This window comes from Magnolia sinica, chromosome 17 (assembly GCF_029962835.1).
Source record: "Magnolia sinica isolate HGM2019 chromosome 17, MsV1, whole genome shotgun sequence".
In the NCBI taxonomy this organism is placed as follows: Eukaryota; Viridiplantae; Streptophyta; class Magnoliopsida; order Magnoliales; family Magnoliaceae; genus Magnolia; species Magnolia sinica.
In genome coordinates, this window is record NC_080589.1 from 31,526,309 (window position 1) to 31,548,078 (window position 21,770).

Sequence of the window (21,770 nt, forward strand, 5' to 3'; positions counted from 1 at the left end):
TCTGATGGCCCTGATGGCCTATGTTCACATAGGATAGGTCCCAGCAAGGTGGACCACCACAGAGATAAATTTTGGAGTCAAACACCAGCCCCAACAATCACACACACAAAAAATACAACAATGTATTAACCAAAAAATTCTGCTGCTAAAATTGTTGCTGTCCTCATGTTTGGCCCCTCATGGGGTGGGCTTAGGCCTCCCAAATCACTAGAAAAATAGGTTGGTCTCCCATGTATGGACAACATGTGGGGTCCACTAGAATGGCCCACTTTCCTTAAATTCAAGGTATACTAGGTCCATTTCCAACATGCAACATTGCTGGACTGTCGAGAAATTTCTGGACGTCCAGCCCTCTTTGGCCCATCCCATAGGTCTTAATCATGGGGCAATTGATGTGGGCCCCATCCTACGTCAAGGTGGGGTCCATACCCCAAAAAACCCTCAAAGAAATTGGGGATAAAAAGCCCCACAAATGGGCTTAAAATAATGCCCAAAAATAATGCAGTAAATGGGCTTGAATTTGGACAACAACATATGTTGTCCATATTTCAGTCCATAGAAAATATCCAGAGGAATTTATACCCAATTACATCAAGTGGGGTCCACCTTAAGAGACCATAAAAATTTCAAATCCATGTCCTTGCAAAAATCCCCAAAAAAAAATCAAGGTATGGGGACCATCCAACCCATGCATGTCGAAGTGGGCCTGGACGTCCAGCAGGTGGGCCTAGACGTCCTAAATTTCTGGTGGATTTGGGATTTTTTTATCACCTCAGTGGGCCACACACATCAGCAATCCAAAGGGGAAGAAATAGAGAGAGAGAGGGAGGGAGAGATCATGACCATAGGGGAGGGTTCCGTCACTATGAACCCTCCACCTTCACATCCATACCATACAATGTACATAGATCTTACATGCATGCTATCCTATAAATTAAAAAAGTTACTGAGGTAGGGATGTTATACCTACCATACATGTAAGGTTTAAATGACCAATGAAGTGCCAGATCAAAGGAAAAATACATCATGGTGAGTCCATGGAGAATGGCCCACCATGGAAGTGAACATGTATGAAATAGGCTCTTGGCCTCTCTTCTTGGAGTCATGTAGGACCTACATCATTGATTGGTGGGTCCTACATGCTTCCAAATATGATAGGAAGGAAATGAAAGAAGAAGGAGAAGAAAGAGAGCATCAAGCAACACCCACCTCCAAGATCTCCTCTAATCTTCAAGGGACTAGCTCTAATGGTCCAAAGGGAAGGTTTTAATGGAGGAAATGATGTTGTAATGGTGGGATTGGGAGAGATAAAGGAGGAAAACTTGCTAAAAAATGGAGGAGAGGTGGACGTTTTCCACCATGGGAGAGGGAGAATGAGAGAAATGAGAGAGGAGAGAGAGAGAGGAGGGGTTTCTATCAAAGTAATGAGTAGTTTTGGGAGGTGGGTAGCTTAGGGAAGGGTGATAGCATGGGTTAGGTAGAAATCAAATGATAGGTTTTCTTTTTAAGAAAACCATCATTGCTAGCTATAGGTTAGGCATGATGAGAAGTAGGGTGCATGGGATAGAGTGCTCTAAGTGGGGCCCACGTGAGGGAAACGTGCCCATGGCCTAGGTGGGTCCCACATGCATGATGATGGCAAAAAATGGTGCGGTCAATATCTTAAGATGTACACATAGGAATCATGCATGGACGCGACGTTGGAACCATGACGTCGATGCAGTTACAATGGCATAGGTTTCGAGTCGATCTGGGTTGAGTTAGCATGACGGGATTTATGGATGACCGCAAAAGAAATTTACAGGTCATGGGTCGATGGGATTTGACCAGTAGGACCGTAGGACCTAACAGAACAAAACGGATACTCAGGCTAGGGTCTTACATCTCTCCCCACCTACAAAGAAATTTCGTCCTTGAAATTTGCCATAACCAGGACAAAATGCAATGCCAAAACATATCATCATATAAATATCAATCAACACATGACAAGGCAATACATAATATAATATAATCAATCAATCAGCAAACAGATAAGGATAGCGCTCTCGAATCTCTACTTCATGCTCCCAAGATGCCTCTGCCTCTGAATGATGACCCCATTGAACCTTCACCAGGGGAATGACCTTGGTCTGGAGAACTTGCTCCTTCTAATCAAGGATGTGAATCAGTTGCTCGATGTAAGAAGCATCCCTACGAACCTCGAGGGGCTGCCAATCAATCACTGAAATAATGTCCGACCCACACCTTCGCAACATCGATACATGAAACACGTCGTAGATATCAAAAATCTCAGAAGGTAAGGCGAGCCTATAGGCCATGACGCCTACACGCCCGGTGATCTCGAAAGGTCTAATGAATCTCGGGGCAAGTTTGCCCTTCACTCTTAGTTGCACTACGCCCTTCATGGGTGAGACCTTGAGATACACTATGTCCCCAACTGCAAACTCAAGGGGTCGACGCCGTTGATCAACACAACTCTTCTACCAGCTCTGAGCTGTGTGCATCCTCTGCCTGATAATATCAACAATCTCTGACATTTGCTGCACAAGCTTGGGACCTAGGAGACGTCGTTCTCCAACATCGGTCCAATAAATAAGAGATCTGCACGGTCTGCCATATAGTGCCTCAAAAGGAGCCATGCCAATGGTCACCTGATAACTGTTGTTATACACAAACTTGGCCAGGTGCAAGTGCTCATCCCAACTACCCGTGAAGTCGATCAGGTAAGCTCTGAGTATATCCTTTAGGATCTGGTTGACCCTTTCAGTCTGCCCATCCGTCTGCAGATGATAAGCGGTGCTGAGCTACAAAGTAGACCCCATCACCTACTGAAAGTTCCTCCAAAACTGAGACGTGAATTTGGGGTCTCGGTCAGAGACGATTGAAACCGGAATGCCGTGTAGTCTCACTATCCCCTTAATGAATACCTTCACAAGCTGATCAAATGTCTAGGTTGTACGCATCTGAATAAAATGTACCGACTTCGTCAGATGATCGACGACAACCCAGATGGCGTCGTGATCGCGTTGAGTCTTCGGCAAGCCCATGATGAAATCAGTTAATGCGTGCTCCCACTTCTACAATGGAACGCTCAACAGCTGCAACGGACTAGGGGGCCTCTAGTGGCGGCCTTGATACGCTGACAAGTGTCACACTCGACCACAAAACTAGCAATCTGGCACTTCATCCCCAACCAAAAATATTGCCTCCTCATATCTTTTTACATCTTCGTGGAGCCCGGGTGGATTGTAAGTCTCGATCGGTGTGCCTTGGTCATCAGATTTCTACGCAACTCTAGCACATCTAGAACACACAATCGGCCTTTGTAGCGAAGTCGACCATCAGAACTAATCTGCCAGTCTGACTACTCCATGGATGCTGCCAATGCTCTGTATCCTTGTAACGACTCGTCTGTCTGCTGAGCCTCGATCACCCTTGCGACAAGAGAGGGTTGAATCGATAGGCTCGAAAGCTGAACAATAGAGGACTGCAGGTCAAACTCAAAGTCAAACTCCGATACATCCTCAAGCATCTTCCATTCACGAACCATCATCTGCACCACCAGGCCTTGTGGTTGACGGCTGAGTGCATCCGCCACCACGTTTGCCTTGCCCGGGGGTACTGAAGGTCGAAATCATAATCTTTCAAGAGCTCCATCCATCGCCTCTGTCACATATTCAGCTCCAACTGTGAAAACAAATACTTCAGGCTCTTATGGTCTGAAAAGAGCTCGAACCTGACCGCATAAAGATAATGCCTCCATACCTTTAGTGCGAAGACAACTATTGCCAACTCCAGATCATGCGTGGGGTAGTTCAACTCATGGACCTTGAGCTGGCGCGTGGCATAAGCCACTGGTCTCTCGTGCTTCATTAGAACAACACCCAAACTAACTCTACTAACACCGGTGAAAACAACAAAACCATCACTCCTAGCAAGAAGAGTGAGGACAGGAGTGGACATGAGGTGGTCCTTCAGATCTAAGAAAGCCTGCCCGCAAGCATTACTCCACACAAACTTGGTGCCCTTCTAAGTCAACCTAGTCAGCGGTGCTGCAATGCAAGAAAAACCCTCGATGAATCGCCGATAATATCCCACTAGACCAAGGAAGCTACAGATCTCAGACGCGTCATGAGCTGGCCCCACTAACGCACTGCATCAACCTTCGAGGGGTACATAACGACAACCTCCCTCGTCATCATGTGACTAAAGAATCTCACCTCCTCCTGCTAGAACTCGTACTTCTCTAGCTTCGCATATAGCTGGTGGGAACGGAGGGTCTCTAACACAATCTACAAATACATCTCATGGTCCTCCCGGGTCCTTGAATACACCAGAATATCATCGATGAAGACTACGACAAACTAGTCGAGGTAGGGCCGGAAGACCCCGTTCATCAGCTGCATGAAGCCAGCGGGCGCATTAGTTAGCCTAAAAGACATGACCAAAAACTCGAAATGATCGTAGCGAGTCTAGAAAGCTGTCTTTGTGATGTCCTCCTCTCGGAGCCGAATCTGATGATAACTGGATTACAAGTCAATCTTAGAAAAGAACTAAGCACCTTGTAGCTGGTTGAACAAATCATCAATCCTCGGGAGCGGGTATCTGTTTCAATAGTGACCTTGTTGAGCTCACAATAATCCACACAGAGCCTCAACGAGTTATCCTTCTTCTTTACAAACAATACTGGGGCTCCCCACGGCGAACTACAAGGATGAATAAAACTCAACTCTCGGAACTCATCCAACTGCTCTTGCAGTTCCCATAACTCCATCGATGTCATTCGATCCGGGGTCTTCGAGATAGGCGAGGTGCCGGGCACCAGATCTATCTAAAACTCTATCTGTCAGTGTGGTGGCAAACCGGAGATCTCCTAAAACACATCTAGGAACTCGCATATGATAGGCAACTGCCCAAAATAGCCAGCCACTAACTCCTCAACAACATAGGCCAATAAACTTGACAGGGGCTCTCCTTTGGGCTCAGCAATGAACTGGAACATAGGCAAGCAGGTTATGCAAAATGTGACTGTTCTTATGGCACAGTCCAAGGCAGTATGGTACTCGGCAAGCTAATCCATAACCAGGATGATATCATACTCGGCCATCAGCAAAATAAACAAATCAGCGGGTACAAACATCTCTCTAACCAAGATAGGACAAGATGAACAGAGGGGGCTCAAAACTGTGGACTTCCCCAAGGGAGTGGAAATGGATAAGGCATCAGGCACGGACTCCGATGGAAGACCAGTCGATTAAAAAAAATCCTCGGCCACAAACGAATGGGATGCTTCGGAATCAAACAATATACGGGCAATAGAAGCGGAGACAAGAAGAATACCCTCAACTACTCCTGACGATGAATGAGGGTCTTGAATTGGCGCCTGCTGCATGGCATAAAATCTACCCTAGGTGGGCAAAGGAAGCAATCCTGGCAACTGAAGGTCCATAACCTGCTGAGTGGCATAAAACCTGCCCTGGGATACTAGGGGAGGTCCCTGTCCCCTTTGCGGCTATCTCTACTGCTGCTGCGGTCACTGGGGCAGTCTACCCTACTGCCTCTGCTGTGGAGGAGGAGGCCTAGGAGGCTGATGCTGGGGTCGCTGTTGCTGCTGCTGTGGTAGATGGTGCGGGGGCTGCTGCGGTGCCCTCTACTACTGCTGACGATGGGGACACTTGTGCCTACAGTGTCTCATCTATCCACAACCATAGCAAACTCCAGTGAATGATCCAGAAAAAGAAGCTGGCTGCGCTGCTAAAGATGATGTCGGCTGTACTGTTGGTGCTCTGAACCCTGGACGACCCCTATGCCGACGGTGCTGATGCTGATGGGATCTACCGGAAGGTGCCTTCCTCTTTCGGTCCCCACTCTGATCTCTAGCCCTCTGCAAAATGGCCTAATCCTCCTACTACACCAGGGCCTTATGTACAACCTCAGCAAAAGTAGTGAGAAGATGCCCAACCACATGGCTATGGAGGGCGGGACGTAAGCCGCTCACAAAACAGTGGGCCTTCCACCTCTCGTCATCAATAAGATAGGTGATGAATCTAGACAAAGCAACAAAATGCTCCTCATACTGGGACACGGTCATATCACCATGAATAAGGGTCTCGCTCCAAGGCTCGTTGCTCTCGAATGTGCTTCGGGAAGAACTTCTGGTCAAACCGATCCACGAAGTCCTCCAATGTCCATACAAAACCTGGTCTAACTAACCTAGAAATAAAAGTCCACCAGTGCTACGCCTCTCCCTGGAGGAGGAAAACTACCAACGAAACTCTTTGCTGGGTCGTGCACCGCATAATATCGAAGATCTTCTCCACCTCGGAGCGTAACAACTCAGCTGCGGAGGGGTCTGACTCACCCCTAAATCGTAGAGGATCATGCTATTTAAAATCTTGAAACAGAGTGCTTGCTTGCATCTGCTCGACCTTCTTGGGAGTCTCTATAGGATGCGTGCCCTGTCCTTAGAGGGCAGCGGTGACGGCTTGAAGCATCTGCTGTAGCTGCTCGACTCCAACTGGAATGGTAGGCGCGGGAGGGGCTACACTGGCCTCAGGTGGAGGCACAGGAATTGCAGGAGCGAGAACCTCGGCTACGGGTATGGTAGGCTCCGGCTGAGGAACGGGATCAATTGGGAGAAGAACAAGGACCTTTGGAATGGGGTCGGGACTAGGGTCTGCAACAGGTGGAGAGGGATGCGCTCGGGTCGCTGGAGTGGAATGAGAACCACAGCCACGGGCACCACGGCCACGAGCGCCATAGCCACGGGCGCCTCGTCTAGGCGGCACGATCTACATAAGAACAAAGGTGATGGACACCTTGAGATTAGAATTCTCAAGGGACTCGTATATTAGGGAAATAGAATCAAAGAGAGAATGCGCTTGAAGCAGATATGTAATGTTATGCTGAGTTACTTCCGAGTTATTTTGTTATGCTCTGATACCAACAAATGTCGTGCCCTAGACTCAGTGACCGGGTCCATAAGAATCTCGATTGCCGATTCTGGTGTGACAGCCTCCGTAGTACCCCATTTCGGCTCCTGGCACCCATACACTAGGTTCTGATCCTGAGATCCCACAAGGAGGATTTCTATAACATAAGTCTGGTTCATAAAGAGCATATTTAAGATCATAACATCATAGCCACAGGTAATAACTACAGGAACACTATTACAAAATCCACTAAGAATTTAAACTTTTATAAGATACACGGCTCAAAAGGGAAATACAAGAACTATATAAGGGCAATCTCTAAAAGGTCCACAGCATCTCCACACTCCTGCCCTGCCACTGTTGCTGTTGAGAATCACTTGCACTCATCAATCATGCATAAGTTTATAGAAAGCTTAGAGGGTGGTGTAAGTGTGTGTAATACCAGTACCGGGAATGCAATATCTGAGTATGCAGAAATGTTGCAAGAACCATGAATACCATCAATGCTGCCAGCCATGCCAAGGCTATGCAATAAGAGGCGTACATAGCCAATGCTATATACAAGGTGCAATGCAATCATACCAATTCTCATCGTAAATACACATATCAATATAGTTCCACTCTAGGGAATCCACCGGGGTCAAATACACTACCTGCTGACTGTCGCTCTCCTAGCTGCACAGCTTAGTGAGCATAAGAGACCTCACTACCTTCCTGTGAATAGCCAATCACTAACAAGGACCGCCAGTAGCAGATCCATTCACGAGCTGGTCAAACTCAGCCTAGTTATTGCTCCCTCACTTAGGTGAGTAAGGCTACTCCCCATCTCAACCGACCACGCTACAATGGGAGTCATGGCCTAATGGTATAAGGCACTCGGACGCTCATGTTTCCACTTGGTCTTGGCGTTGAGGTGCCTTATGGTACCATGAAGGTTTAGGGGCTTTCACCCAAGGACATCCTAAGTGCCCTAAATGCTCAAGTAACATTTCTGGTTTCCAAATCCAGCCATCCATGATATATCTATGAAGGCTATGACCTTGATGAAGTAAGGGCAAATATCCACATACTATACAATGCTAGATGCATGAATCACACAATTAGCCATGCATCAATCCCGAGCATCCAATGCGCTCAAGAGGGGCAACTCCATCCCTTAGGGAATAACATAATATCCTGTCCAATGACATAACCATGACCAATCATAATCTCAACCAAGCACACATATGATGTATGTGGGAATGGGTCATGAAGATAAGCAAGTATGACATATGCGGTGATGTTGTACTCTCCTCCTAACCAAGTAGTGTCTAGGTACTTAGACAAATTCCATAAGGAACATAACCTCTAGTGGGGGCCCAATAGCCCAGGGTAGCCCACAAGACTAAGATAAATAATGACATGGGCCTAAATGATAAGAATGGGCCTAACTAAGATAAACAATGACGTAACCTCTAGTGGACATTTAACCACCTATAGATGCAAGTGAGCCTAGCTAGGCCTAGAAGGATACACAAATGTGGACATTCAACCACCGTTTGTCCCAAAGAGGCAGCCCAATAACAATCTACCAAGAATCAAGGCCCATGGCCCGAGCACAATCATAAATAAGAAATGGACAGCTATATATATATACTACTTACATCACATGTTAGGCCTCAATAAAGTGGCCTAAGGCATACATACATTACTTGGGATCAAAAGGGTCAATACATGGCCAAATCCACATATAATAACATGGGCCCATAGGGAAGGTTATGGCCTAAGAATAAGGTCACCAAATCCATACATTATGGTGGGCCTGGTGGGCAATCCATTATCCCAAACACATGGGCAAGAATCACATCCCAGTTAAGCCAATTGGGCCTTACAACCTTAGCCCAAAAATCTAGTTGATTTGGTACGCAACCAAGGGCCCAACCACACATATGTACTTTAGCCCAACTAGTCCAACATAATAATGGTCATAGCCCATAAATCCACTGGGTCTAGCTAGGATGTCCCAGCGCATTTGGTCCTACAAGGAGTCCTAAAATCTGGTTGTTTCAGGGTCCTTATAACCCAATTAAAGTGGGCTCCCAAGATGCATTAATTAAGCCCAAAATTAAGGAAACAAAAGCATAAAACATTCCCATAAATCCTCACAATATAGTGGGCCCCACACCCTTAAAACTCTAGCCATAAACAATGCATATTTATAAGGTACCATGCTGGATTTTCAGCCCACCATCTGGGCCTGCCGGAGCCCAGAAAATGGTAAATATGAAGTGGATTTAAATCCCAGGGTGGCCAACAACGTGCACAGTGCCCAACCAAATAGGGAGTGCACATACAACACATAAAATAAGCTGGCCTTGCTCTGGACTAAAAGTCCAGCAACAACCCAATGTAGTGGGCGTCCTACAAAGGGGTGGGTAGTCCAATGGGTTAGACGGTCTGGCCCACATCAAAGGTTAAGGTGGGCCCCACCATGGACATCCCATTTAGGAGTGGGCCACATAAATGGATGGATGCATGGATGAAACATTTCATCAAGGTGGGCCACATGGAGGTGAGACGGTCACCCTTGCTGGACGTTAACCAGCTAGGACATCCAGCAAGGTGGCTGTCTGCCACTTTCACCCCAAAATCTGATGGCCCTGATGGCCTATGTTCACATAGGATGGGTCCCAATAAGGTGGGCCACCATAGATATAAATTTTGATGTCAAACACCAGCCCAAACAATCACAAAAAAATACAGCAAGGTATTAACCAGAAAAATTCTGCTGGTGAAATTGTTGTTGTCCCCATGTTTGACACCTCATGGGGTGGGCCTAGGCCTCCCAAATCACCAGGAAAATAGGTGGGTCTGGTGCTCCCATGTATGGAAAACAAGTGGGGTCCACTGGAGTGGCCCACTTTCCTCAAATTCAAGGTATACTAGGTCCATTTCCAACATGCAACATTACTGGACTATCCAGAAACTTATGGACCTCCAGCCCTCTTTGGCTCATCCCATAGGTCTCAATCATGGGACAATTGATGTGAGACTCATCCTACGTCAAGGTGGGGTCCATACCCCAGAAAACCCTCAAAGAAATCGGGGATAGAAAGCCCTACAAATGGGCTTAAAATAATACCCAAAAATAATGTTTTAAATGGACCTGAAATTTGGACAGCAACATATGCTATCCATATTTCAGTCCATAGAAAATATCCAGAGGGATTTATACCCAAATACATCAAGTGGGGTCCACCTTAAGGGACCATAAAAATTCCAGATCCATGTCCTTGCAAAAATCCCCCCAAAAAATAAGGAATGGGGACCATCCAACCCATACATGTCAAAGTGGGCCTGGACGTCCCAAATTTTTGGTGGATTTGGGATTTTTTTTATCACCTCAGTGGGAAACACACATTAGGAATCTGAAGGGGAAGAAATAGAGAGAGAGAGAGAGAGAGAGAGAGAGAGAGAGAGAGAGAGAGAGAGAGAGAGAGAGAGAGAGAGAGATCATGATCACGACCATAGGGGAGGGTTCCGTCACTATGAACCCTCCACCTTCACATCCACACCATACAATGTACATATATCTTACATGCATGCTATCCTATAAATAAAAAAAAGTTATCGAGGTAGGGATGTTATCCCTACCATGCATGCAAGGTTTAGATGACCAATGAAGTGCAAGATCAAAGGAAAAATGCATCATGGTGGGTCCATGGAGAATGGCCCACCATGGAAGTGAACATGCATGAAATAGGCTCTTGGCCTCTCATCTTGGAGTCATGTAGGACCTCCATCATTGATTGATGGGTCCTACATGCTTCCAAACATGCTAGGAAGGAAATGAAAGAAGAAGGAGAAGAAAGAGAGTTTCAAGCAACACCCACCACTAAGATCTCCTCTAATCTTCAAGGTACTAGCTCCAATGGTCCAAAGGGAAGGTTTTAATGGAGGAGATGATGTTGTAATGGTGGGATTGGGAGAGAGAAGGGAGGAAAACTTGCTAAAAAATGGAGGAGAGGTGGACGTTTTCCACCATGGGAGAGGGAGAATGAGAGAAATGAGAGAGGAGAGAGAGGGAGGAGGGGTTTCAAATAATTAAAATCTCATACACATATATAAATATAACTTTTTAATATTAACATACTACTATATACATGCTATTGGTCACATATTTATTTATATATAATTTATAATATACAATATCATACTATACATATATGTATGAATTGAAAATTGTATAATATCATGTTTAAAATGCCGTTGTTAAATAATATACCATTTTATTAAAATATCTAATAATTTTTACGCACATATTTATAAAAAAAATATATTTAATACTACGTTAATATTTATAATTCGATTATATCATAAAATTATTATTCATTATTATTATTATTATTATTACTTTTGTTATTAATAATAATAATATTATCATCATCATCATCATCATCATCATCATCATTATTTTACTATTATTATTTTCATGATTATTATTATTATTATTATTATTATTGTTATTATTATCTTCTTTTTAAGGCCAAATTTTATTTTATTTTATTTCCTGTCAGTGGCATCTATTAAGTCTGTAAATTCTTACTAGGCCTTGGTCCCAAATTTAAGGTGGATTACCTATATTTGTGGACTACATGGAATAATTTCTTTTATAGTTTTTAAGAAACAAGGATTAAATTGATAATAATTCGTTCCATGGGTTGATGACTTCTTCTGTGGTTACAGGTCACTTCTATTCACCGTCCCGGTTCTTAATGGTAACGCTCGAGTACTGGAAAGTACGGGGCATTACAGGATATGACTAATTGTATTTATAGACTTGTTAAGATTTGCATATTGCATGCATCCTCAGCATATGACTTTTGACTTGCTATGTCTTACATCACATAGCCTTGTTATGGTTGACAGTATTCATGGACTTGCTAGTATTTCCGCTTACTCTAATATTTGTAAGCTTGGCATATGCATTGCACACACATGCACTACCCTTAAGCTTCTTAGTAAGCTTATGCACGACCACTGCGTGCAGGTGATGTTAGGTCGTAACAGCATTGAGGCAGGAGCTTGTGGCAGATCATTTTAGAGATTTTGTTATTTATGTATTTCCCTTTTAGCACTGTAATCTAATATTTATATTAGTGGATATGTCATGATGATGTTATTCTTGTGATTTGGGTATACTTGTGGTTATGCTTCTTAAAAAAAATCACACTGAAAATCCTCTTTATAGGATCCCTGGATCAGGGTCTGGCATATGGGTGCTGGGAGCCGAGAATGGGGTACTACAGAGATTGTTGGCACCGGATTCGGCGATCGAGAATTTTGTGAGCCTGGTTCTTGAGTTTAGGGCATGACAATATTAGCTAATATTAATTATATCGTTAATGTTAATAATTATTTTGTAATTACCCATATTATTAGCATTGTGCCTAGAATTAAACTCTAGGATGAAACCCTAAATCTAAGATATCTAAATCCTATGTTATAATCTTAACCATAGATAGTGTGTAGAGCGTTATCTAATCGTACAATTTTATAATTTAGGGAAAGATTCAATTATAAGGTTGCATGCATTCCCTAGCAACATTGGTAGGCGATTCAACTCGTAAGGTGATGACTTTTCCCCTTGGGCTTTTCGCTTTCATGTTAGTTTAAGTGATAGTTTCCCTTTTAATTCTTGATTAATAATTGATATCCTTATTTCATGATTACTTATGTTGTTATTAGGATAGATCTTCAAATTATATGCTCAACATTTATCTTGTATAAACACTTACATGTTGCACTTAAATATCTTCTCATACTTGTGGATTGTCTATGAAACTTGAATTGCTACATCAATTAGTGAAAAACTCCACTTATATATGTATATCCATATTTTAGATGTAACTCGATTGATTGTGATTACAATGGACCCTCGAACTAGTGGTTATTTTATATGTTGGATTAAATGGAATTTTATCATGAGCTTACCCTTTTGTGTATCATTTGTGCCTATGTGGCTTTTGGCGATAATTCCTTTTTTTCACATCCTTGAATGGATTATTTACCCTATGTGGCTTTGATTGAATATTTGCCTTTTTTAGCTTTGATAGATATTTGCCCTATGTGGCTTTAATGGAATATTTTTGTATAACCTCGCAATGGTATGATCCACTTGTTGAAATATGATTGGGCACTAGTTGAGGAGGTTACCATTAAACATCATAGTGTTGGAGTCTCATGAGCCAGGAATGATGGTATGGGACATTATACTTGAGCTGTCAGTCCATGTTGGGTGATGAGCCCCCCATAGTGACCTTAAGCTTTCCAAAAATGGTTGCTTGCAATTAGACTAATAATGGTTGGGCTAATCATGTATTCCATGGTACATGGGCGTTATCGGGGTGCCTAGTTGACTGTTTGGAAAGACCAGTGTACTGTTCGAATGTCCAAATGTGTGTGAGCTTGTCACTTAAGCATGTACTTGTGGTACTTTCGCTAGTGACTAGCCACTTTGAGATTACATGCGGGTTTCTTCTCACTCATGGGTTTTTCCCAAAAGCCAGCTGGATGAGCATCTCCAAGCTAATGTGCATTTACGCATCCATGCATTTAAATAAGATTGCATTGTGGATTATTTTCTATGTTTTCTTGTTTAAACTATACTTAACTAATGCGGTAGTGTGTAATCTTGAGGAAAATTCACATTATCCAGCCTCTCATTCTTTAAATATACAACTGTATAGATGGTGCATGTGATTTGAATGATACTCATGTTCAGATTGATGAGGAGCATGATACAGATTTTAGGGATGTGTGGCCGTATCTGCCCTAAGAATAGTTGCGTGATCTTGCAGCCTAAGATTGGTTGCATTTAATTATCTTTATATGATAAATTGTTTATTTCCTGTATTTGTTAGTATTGAGATATTAGTTTGTATAAGCCCTATGAGCAATCGATCGTATATCATGAATGTGTATTTAGACTTTCCTTTGTGCGTGATTTGTTTCTTTGCCATTGAACAACTCACTCTGAAAAGAAAAGGAAAAAAATATATGTGAACTTTGGGTTATCTTTAAAGGTTAACACTTGGGTTTTTGAAAAATGAGTATACTCAGGCTATCAAAACTGTGGCGTTACATCAATGTTCACAACCCTAAGTGTAGGGTCGCGATGTAGTAATAATCTTGATAAGACCGAGGTCGAATCCACATGGCAGAAGAAGATCTACAACTAAATCTGAATTGATAGAGAGAGTAATTGTGATTATTGTAATTGAAACTTGTGAATTTAAAGGTGGGAACTAGGGTGCCAAGGATCCACTTGCAGCTATTGGGATGCTACCTTGATTCAAGAGATCCAATTGGAAAGAGAGATGATCAAATCTCTGAACTTCTCATTGATCTAACCTCAAAGGAAGAGGATTATGGAGATTGGAAGGGGTTCCATCACCAAACCATGTCCAGGAGACTATGGCAAACAATAGGATTTACCAATCCAACAATCTCAAAGAAGAAAAGAAGATACTCAAAGCTATCGCAGGCTCTACTGTAATTTGAGTCATAATAAACCATTGAAAACTGAAAATATTCCTTAAAATCAACTAGAAATCAATGCAGTTCAATATAAACATGAATAAAAGTAAAGTAAACATCCCAATCACACTACAAGCTTCACCTCTTAGCCCTAGCTAAGAGATTTAGCCAACCACAGACATGATTGAATTAAGAACTCTTAAATAAAATATAAAAACAAACTAAGGAAGAAAAAGAAAAACTCTTAACGGCGTCTCTCCACCCTTTTGCTTCACTCCTTAAACCCTAGAAGATGCTTAAGAATGCCATAGAGACTCCAATTTATACTTGTGCAGCTCCACCTTACGCACCGACTTGGAATTTATGCAAATCGACCTGAATTACACAATCCGTAGTTTTTCCGCGTTATGCTTCAGTTAGACCGATGTCGAATATGAAGTTGAGTCGAAATTTGGAAAGGATTCTGTTTCAGTAGTTGTCCAATTTTGGTAGGACCAAGATGGGTTCGATCGGACCAAACTTAAGTTATCGGTTGGACCGAATTAATCTTTGGTCGAGCCAAATTAACTCCTTTTAGCACTGGAGCTTTTCATACACTTTCGGTTGCATCGAATCCTGCCTTCAGTCTGACTAAACATGGGTTTGGTCGGACCGAATTAACTGTCGGCTAAGCTGAATTAGCTTATGAATTCCATCGTTTGTTGTTGGACTATTTTGTGCAAGTTTGGTCGCACCGAACCTGTTTGTTTTCTACTACAGATTTTGCGATCTTTCAAGTCCTTTCTTCATCTTTTATACTTGGTTTCCTTGGATCTTTGGCATGTGAATTCTTCATTATTGGACTCCTAAGATCCAACCTTTGACTTGGTGATTCTTGAGCATCAAATCCATGCTTTTAACTTTCTTTTCAATCCAATCTCTTAGATTCACCTTGCAACACAAACATGTATAAATATACCTTTAAGCAGTATAATGTTCATAAAACCAAGATATAAATAGGGGAGAATATGTAATATTTGACACTCAACAATCAACCATCTAAGTTGTTAAGTTTAAATTGTATGTAAAACGGTCTACGAATGCCTAGGACAAGTCTTCCCAAGTTCTGATCTTGCAGCAATTGAGTGATGTGTACCAATCAAGTGTGTTACCTCTTAGCGATTTTTGGAATAGCTGGATCGTGGCTCTATCATCCCCTTCCACGACATCAAGCTCACTTTAGAAGGCTTTGAGGTGAGCAGTAGGGGACCCTATGCCGTCATACTTTTAGAACTTGGGTATTTCAAAGTTGGCTGATACAATTCCATTTGGGAAGTGGCAAAGGTCCTTGAATTTGGTGGAAGGGAATGTTAGTACCTTGGTTTTGTCAATAATGTGAGCCAGGGTATCTTGAGTTAGATGAGCCTTCGTAAGAAGACATTGAAGACCAAAGACTTGAAGAGTTGAAGCATCAAGGCCGAAGGCAATAGGTAAATCATAAGGTGCATTGCTAAACATAACCTTAGAACCTTTAGATTCTAAAACAACCCACCTTTAAATGAAACATCTCATATGTAAACATTTGACTCATCTAAACCAAGCCTTAGACCCTTAACGAACATAATAAGTGAAGCTTTTAAGAGGTACAAAGTTGCTTTAAATCACATTGCCCAAACAATATTTGTTTAGTGGAGTTCGATTCCGTAGGTAGGCTATTGATGTGCCTCGATCAAAGCGTTAATTGATTGAAGCTCAGGGCTCGACCGATTGAATGTACCCAAAATCGTCTAGCAACAAACTGACCTATATTCTTGAGTTTCTCTATAGTATCAAAGGACCTTCGATCCTATCGAAAGGGAGTTCGATCGATTGAAAGCATCACTCGATTAATCGATAGGGACGATTTCTCCTTGTCTTTTGATCATTGGAACTTGTTTCCTTTATATAGGGCATTAATATTTGGGCATTTTAATGGATTTTTGGTGTAAGAATAGCCCATGTGATTCTCCACTCATATCCCTCATCTTAGACTCCAAACCAAAGAGATTTATGACATCCTTCTTATGATTAACCACTTTAATGAACATTCTAAACTTGATTATGAAGGTGTTCATGTTCTCTCCCTTGTTCTAGATATTAGACCCAAATTTATAGGGAAATCCATGTCTTAATCCTCTAGAACATCAATCTAGGTGAATTCCCCTCGAAAAGCAACTATCCCTTTAGTTGTAGGAGATTTTATCATCCTCCCACCATCTTGGTTACCTCATTGGAGTATTGCATGCAAGGTGTTTGATTTTAGAGCTGAACTATCGACATCGACGAACGTGGGAGCAATTGATAAGCTGATTCAATCATGGGAGGGTATTGAAGAAATATCTCAAGTAAGGCGCTGCAAAGGGGCTTAATTCGACAAGTAAGTTGTTAATTATAGAGTCCATTCACACTCCTTCCTTGTGTAGGATTGAGTGTAGAGTTTGTGACACAAACTCAAATAGGTTCTTGTGTAGGGCCAAATTCATTGGACATGGGTGCGTATGTGTTAGTCTCCATAAGGAGCCTCTAACAGGAGTGTATATAGGGCCTTGGATTAGGACAGCATTCATTAGACACGGGTGTATATAATTTAGTCTCCATAAGGAGATTCTAGCGGGGGTGTACGTAGGGCCTTGGATTAGGACCAATAATGGTTGTTGGTTAGTCGATAGAAAACCTACCAAGTCTCCACGAGAGCCACCGATACGGGTGGAATTGTGTTCTTTCGACAAGGAAGTGTACGTGTAGGTTAGTGGTTAGCATAGGAGAAACAATTATAAATATTAAAGGTGAACCTGATTTAAAACATCTAATAGTGAAATTCTGGTACACTCGAGGAAAGTGCATTTGCCGGGAGTGGAGTAGGCAAGTAGCCAAACTAGTATATATTCTTGTGTTTGTTATTGCCATTTAAGCACATTACTATTCAAGCTTATAATTTTGATTGGTTGAATTAAATGAATGCTTGAATGGATTGAATTCTATGCATCTTATTGATCTCTCACATACACAAGATCACTATCTCCTTATAGACTAGTTGCTTATTGTTGCATCTTTTATAGTTTATGTGATTGGACCCACTTTGGATTAGAAGCCTAAATGTTAACTATCTTATTGAATTGAATTGGTAAATTAGTTAATTAGGAAAAAAAATATTTAAGTGGTCCTATTCACCTCTACTCTAGGACTTAACTATAATTTTAAGCTCCGCCAAGCTTCGGCACATGCCGTGGTAGAAAATCTACATAATTTTGATTGGTATTAGAGAGGGTTGCTATTCAAGGACTTAATTGTCTAGAGTAAGATCCGTAGGAGCTTTAGAATTATGTCTACTTATGAATGGAGTAAATCCTTAGGGGATATGAGAGGTATTGAACTTAAATAGGAATACTATTGCTATAACCTCTACTTATCCAGTAATCCGGAAGTGCTTGTTTGCTTTAGGAAGTAGATCGAGAGCCTCTCTTGTCTACCTTACTTGTGGAGATGTTGGGCACCTAAAATTTGAATGTTTAATAATGAAAAGGACCCGAACCACGACAGTCACAAACCAAACTAGTAAATATGTCATGATTGAGAAATTAACACACCAATAGAGAAGCATCCCTAGAGGATTGCCAAAAAAGAGTATCCAACCCATTATAAAATGACCGATCATATGAGGGAGTTGTCAAAATAGATTGCCCAGCTTAATGAAAAAATAAAGAAAATGTTAATTAAAGGCAATGATAATCAAGGTATGACACATATAGTTAAATCCCCTACCAACTTTATATCACTGAATAAGATCTCACCTAAGAGAGACATGTATAAGGAAGAAACACTCTCCCAAACATAGTCCGGTCCTATGAAATTTACACCCAAATGGGTTGTGAAGAGGGATATGTGACCTTAGATGGTTTAATAGATAAATATGAGGATTTCAACATCATTTCTTGAGCCTTATAGGAAAATATGAGGATTTAAGCCTCATTTGTGAGCTTGTAGGAAGATATGAGGATATCAGCCTCATTTCGTGAGCTTATAGGAAAACCTGAGGGTTCTAGCTTCATTGAATGAGCCTTATTAGTAAATCTGGGGATTTGAGCCTCATTTTGTGCTTAATAGTTAATTTGTGACTAATAGTTAAATGTGATGATTAAGCCTATTTCTTCTTGATAGTTTAGCTTTAAAGTTGCTTTCTTTAGTATCTTATGTTTATTGCAAGACTATCATTGGTCATTGTTGCTTGATAGGTATATCTTTCAAACGACCATATATGCATACTCCTTGTTTTTTGTGTTTATATGCACCCTATATTCCATAGTCAGTATGTGTTTATTGGTAAATGTATGACTTATATAGCCTTCCATATTATGAATTTATTGGTATATCTATGGAATTAAATCTTTGTCAAATACTGAAAAAAGGAGGAAAAAGATCAAGTCTGACCAAAATAAGTTGAATTTTGTATGTTGTTGTAGGAATTGCTGGAGACGGGGGGAGATTTTGTGGGGGACCAATGCAGTGTTACATGTCTTGTTGTATTCGAGTTATAAATCTTTATAATTTAACTGTAATATGTTTAGTTGTTTTGGTTTGTCATTTGTATGGACCATGACAAGGTCTAAGATGTTTTTGTCACGTAATTGACAAATGGGGAGATCGTTAGTGCCTTGATTTTGTCAATGACATTAAATAGGGTATCTTAAGTCGGTTGATCCTCCATAGGAAGACATTGAAGACTAAAGACTCAAAGACTTGAAGCACCAAGGCCGAAGACAATAGGTAAATCATAAGGTGCATTAGTAAACCTAGCCTTAGACCATTTAGATTCCAAAACAACCCACCTCTAGATGAATCATCCTATAGGTAAACATTTGACTCATCTAAACCAAGCCTTAGACCCTTAATGAACATAATAAATGAAGCTTTTAAAAGGTGCAAAGCTACTTAAATCGCATTGCCCAAATAATAGTTTTTGAGTGGAGTTCGATTCCATCTACAAGATATTGATGTGTCTTAATCGAAGCCTTAATCAATTAAAGCCCAAGGCTCGATCGATTGAAGGTACCCAGAAATGTCTAACAAGAAACTAACCTATATTTTGGAGTTTCTCAAAGGGGAGTTTGATTGATCGAGGGCATCACTCAATCAATCAACAAAGTCAATTTCTACCCATCTTTTGACTGTTGGAACTTGTTTCCTTTATATAGGGCATTCAATATTTAGGCATTTTGATGGATTTTTAGTGTAAGTAGAGCCTAGGTGATTCTCTACTCATATCCCTCATCGTAGACTCCAAACCAAAGTGACATCCTTATTGAGATTAACTACTCTAATGAGTATTATAAGCTTGATTATGAAGGTGTTCATGTTCTCTCCCTTGTTTTAGAGATAGACTAAAATCTATAGGCAAATACTTATCTATATCCTTTAGAACACCCATCTAGGTGAATCTCCCTTGGAAAACAACTATCCTTTTAGTTGCAGGAGATTCTACCATCTCACACCACCTTAGTTACCTCAATGGAGCATTGCACGTAAGGTGTTTGATCATGGAGCTAAACCATCAACATCGATGAACTTAGGAGTAATTGATAAGTTGATTCAAGTATGAGAGAGCATTGAAGAAGTATCTCGAATAAGGCGTTACAAAAGGGCTCAATCTGACAAGTTATCAATTGTAGAGTCCATTCACACTCCTTCCTTGTGTAAGATTAAGTGTAGAGTTTGTGACCCAAACTTGAATAAGTTCTTCTATAGGACCTAGGATCTTGTGTAGGGTTGAATTCACTAGACATGGGTGCATATTTTTTAGTCTCCATAGGGAGCCTCCAGTGGGAGTGTACATAGGGCCTTAGATTAGGACTACATTCACCGAACATAGGTGCATACTTGTTAATATCCATAGGAAGACTTCGGTGGGAGTGTATATAGGGTCTTGGATTAGGACCACTAGTGGTAGTTGGTTAGCCGATAGAAAACCAAGTCTCCGAGAGAGTCGTTGACATGGGTGGAAACGTGTTCCTCCGGCAAAGGAGTGTATGTGTAAGTTATTGGTTAGCCTAGGTGAAACCATTGTAAAGGTTAGAGGTAAACCTAATTTAAAACCTCTGATAGTAAAATTTCAGTACACTTGAGGAGAGTGCGTCCACCGAATGTGGAGTAGGAAAGTTATCGAACTACTATATATGCTTTTGTTTGTGTACGTGTAGGTTAGTGGTTAGCTTAGGAGAAACTATGGTAAAAGTTAGAGGTAAACCTAATTTAAAACCTTCGATAGTAAAATTCCAGTACACTCAAGGAGAGTACGTTCATCGGGTGTGGGGTAGGAAGGTAGTCGAACTACTATATATGTTTGTGTTTGTGATTGTCATTTAAGCACATTTTTATTGTAGCTTATGAGTTTGATTGGTTGAATTATATGAATTCTTGAATGGATTGAATGTTAGGCATCTTATTGATCTCCCACACATAGAAGATCACTATCTCCTTATATAATAATTGCTTATTGTTACATCTTTTATAGTCTATGTGATTGAACCCACTTTGGCTTGGAAGCCTAGGTGTTAATTACCTTATTGAACTAAATTGGTAAATTAGTTTATTAGGAAATTTTTTTAAGTGGTCCTATTCACTCCCCCTCTAGGACTTTGCCGTAATTCTAAGCTTCGCCAAGTTTCCACACATGTCGTGGTAGAAAATCCACACAATTTCAAGGAACTCCTCACATGTTATCTCTGAAGCTCATTTCAAATGGCCCTAAGTTGATCCTCAAAATGTTCACCAAGCCAATCAATTTCAGATGGTTGCCAAGGAGGTGGTCATACTCCTTGTGGGGCTCAATTCATCACTTCCTCGTAATAGTCTATTGTTAAGTGTCAAATATTGCATAATTCCCCCTATTTATATCTTGGTTTTATGAACATGATAATGTTTAATGGGTATATTTTATACATGTTTGTATTGTAAGGTGAATCTAAGAGCTTGGATTGAAAAGAATGTTAAAAGCATGGGTTTGATGCTCCAAAATCACCAAGGCAAAGAATGGATCGTAGAAGACCAAGATTGAAGAATTCACATGCCAAAGATCCAAGGAAACTAAGTGAGGAATGAAAGAATCGAAGATTTGAAGTGAAGAAAAGGAATACGTGTGAAATTCGAAGGAATATGCGTGAAATACGCTTGAACTCTAGTGACATTATCTTTAAAATTCGCTCAAATCTCGAATAGTCAAAGATCTCACTCGACTAGTCGAAGATAACTCTTAACCAGTTGAAGATTTCTCTCGACTAGTCGAAGGTTACGTAGATTTTGCACAGA